The sequence below is a fragment of the Pteropus medius genome, unplaced genomic scaffold (assembly GCF_902729225.1).
Source record: "Pteropus medius unplaced genomic scaffold, Ma_sr-lr_union100, whole genome shotgun sequence".
NCBI classification, from domain to species: Eukaryota; Metazoa; Chordata; class Mammalia; order Chiroptera; family Pteropodidae; genus Pteropus; species Pteropus medius.
Genome location: NW_024349222.1, coordinates 7,775,977 through 7,778,711, shown reverse-complemented (window position 1 = coordinate 7,778,711; position 2,735 = coordinate 7,775,977). Strand labels below are relative to the sequence as shown.

General features: G+C 35.7%; 1 pseudogene; it reads left to right on the top strand.

The window, feature by feature from the left end:
* The first annotated feature begins 1,256 nt into the window (after positions 1-1,256).
* LOC120617192 (uncharacterized) lies at positions 1,257-1,375 on the top strand (annotated as a pseudogene).
* Positions 1,376-2,735: the final 1,360 nt, after the last annotated feature.

The window sequence follows — 2,735 nt, the reverse complement described above, 5'->3', positions numbered from 1 at the left end:
ATTCCTTTTTAAATCTCTTTGAGAAAAATTTTATCAAACATTTTACATTATAGACAACAAACAAAAACCATTGAGGACAGTGAGACATTTTCTTACATAATTCTCATAAGTCATTTCAATGACTCTAAGCTAGCTATTTCCAACTCCATTTTACAAAAGGGGAATTGAGACTTTGGATGGGTAAATAACCTTTGTAAGGTCACACCGCTGGTAAGGAACAAAAGAATGAGTATTATGCATAGGCTTGTTCTTTGAGTTCTTGGACGCAATTCCAATGTGTGTGTGTGTGTGTGTGTGTGTGTGTGTGTGTGTGTGTAGTGGGGCTTCCCATACCACCAAGTAATTCTTAGATACCATCAGGGTGTCCAAGAATCCAATTCAATTCACTCAATTTTGACACAAACTAACTGAAAATAGCATCATATTCTACAGGTTAAGGGTTCAGTTCTACAACACTGCCCCCTATTTCCCAGTGCAGACACCAGACACAAGTCTAGGTTATTACCTGTACTTCTGACCTACTGGCTATAAATGAGAAGTTCCCATGACCGTCTCCTTGGGTTCAATTAATTTGCTAGAGCGGTTCACAGATATCAGAGGGATGTTTTACTTACTAGATTACCGGTTTACAAAAGGATATAAATCAGGAATAGCCAGATAAAAGAGATGCATAGGGCCAGGTGTGTAGGAAGGGACTCAGAGCTTCCATATTCTCTCAGAGTGCACTATTCTCCCCAAATATTTATGCGTTCACCAACCTGGAAACTCTGAACCCCATCTTTTCTAGTTTTTATGAAAGCTTCATTACATGGGCATAATTGATTAAATTATTGTCCATTGGTGATTGATTAAGCCTCCAGTCTCTTCCCCGCTCCAGGAGGTCACAGAAGTAGATTCGAAAGTTCCAACCCTCTAACACATAGTTGGTTCTCCTGGAAACCGGCCCCCATCCGTAGGTGCTTTCCAAAATTCACTGTATTAACATAACAAGAGGTACCTTATGTTCTCAACACTTAGGAAATTTCAAAAGGTTTAGGAGCTCTGTGCCAGAAAGGAGTCCAAGACCAAATATACATATTTCTTATTATAAGTCATAATACCACAATTTAAAAATGAAAACAATGTTGTAATTTATAATATAATAATTTATAATTTATAATAAACAAGATAGGGACAAAATGGAGGTTTCAAATCAGAGATCTACAAGATAATGCTGATAAAAGTTGAATACTATATAAATATATTTTAAAATTTGGATCTACAGTCATGCTACCCTGAACAAGCCTGATCTCGTCTGATCTCGGAAGCTAAGCAGCATCAGGCCTGGTTAGTACATGAATGGGAGACCACCTAGGAAGACCAGGTGCTATAGGCGCAAAAAATAAAAAAATAAAAAAATAAGGGATTGTAAGCTGACAATGTCCTTGCAATCTGTGAAGTCAACCAAGGGTTGCCTCACCTAAAAAATTAAAAAAATAAAATAAAATAAAATTTGGTACATATTTTTCATGAAATGTTTAAAAAACCGTGTAGTGAATTTTTTTAAATCACTCTCTATCCTTTATAGTAATCTTCCTTTTTTCATATACCCCAGGTTTGCTTAAGGGGTCCACCTGCATTATTCATATAACATTTGAAAAGTGGGCCATACTTTACCATACATAATTCAGGCAGTTTGCCTCCACTCTCGGTTTTTATAGTTAATAGAGGTTGTGGAGTCCTATATTTTGTTGACAAAATATAATGGTATTTACACCATAAATCACCTCTATGGATGACGTATAAAGTTTTTTTATGCCTTCCTCTGATCTATTTGAATTTATTGTCAAGCTGTATACATAAACATACTTCAGATGTAACATAGAAATATTGACTTTTATCATCAACCATTTCTCTTTTGGGGTATATTTTTTAAAGCTTGTGGCTTTTTTTTTTAGTTCAAACTATGAGAAAAGCTAAAAGGAGGTGAATTTACTCAGAAGAATCATTGTATTCAATGGAGACACAAAAAGAAATATTTGACTATACTGTGACTATACTGTTCCTTCTTTACACTCCATCTTTCAATCTCTAATTCTGCTAAACGATAGGGTTTTTTGTTTGTTTGTTTGTTTTTTACAGGTAGACCTATGAGGTCTGACTTGGCTAATTATTCCAACGATTTCCTATTCATTTTCTCACATAGCAGGGAGCCTCTTTGGACCATCAAGCCTGGAAATTTAGGATTGCACATTAACCAGTGGAATATAATTTGCGAGCTGCTGTCTCTGGGCTTGGAGCTCACTGTATATGTCAGGATATATATAATTAGCCTCAAGGTTTGCTCGAGCATTTGCCCATCCAACAAGAAAATGAGCATTACAGTAATTGAGAAAATGAACACCTTGGGTCATTTTCTTGCTGGCAATGGTTAGAAACTCTTATCATTGAATTACCCTGCTTTGTTTCTCGTTATCTCTCAAAAGCATTGCTAGGCAATAAGAGATTTGGCATACAAAATTTTAGTTTGTTTGGGATGAGGAAGGTGAATTATGAGAGGAGAAAAAATTAAATTCTAGTGCAATACAGATTGAGTGCTCAGACTTCTCTGTTTTACATTTTTACACTGGATAAGGTGGGGAGATGGAACTTCACCTGGAATTCTGAAAATCTTCTAAAAGTATATATGTGATTTTAGCTGTATATACATCTATACACTTTTATCTCATTGTGGTATAGCTGTCATTAGATGCTCA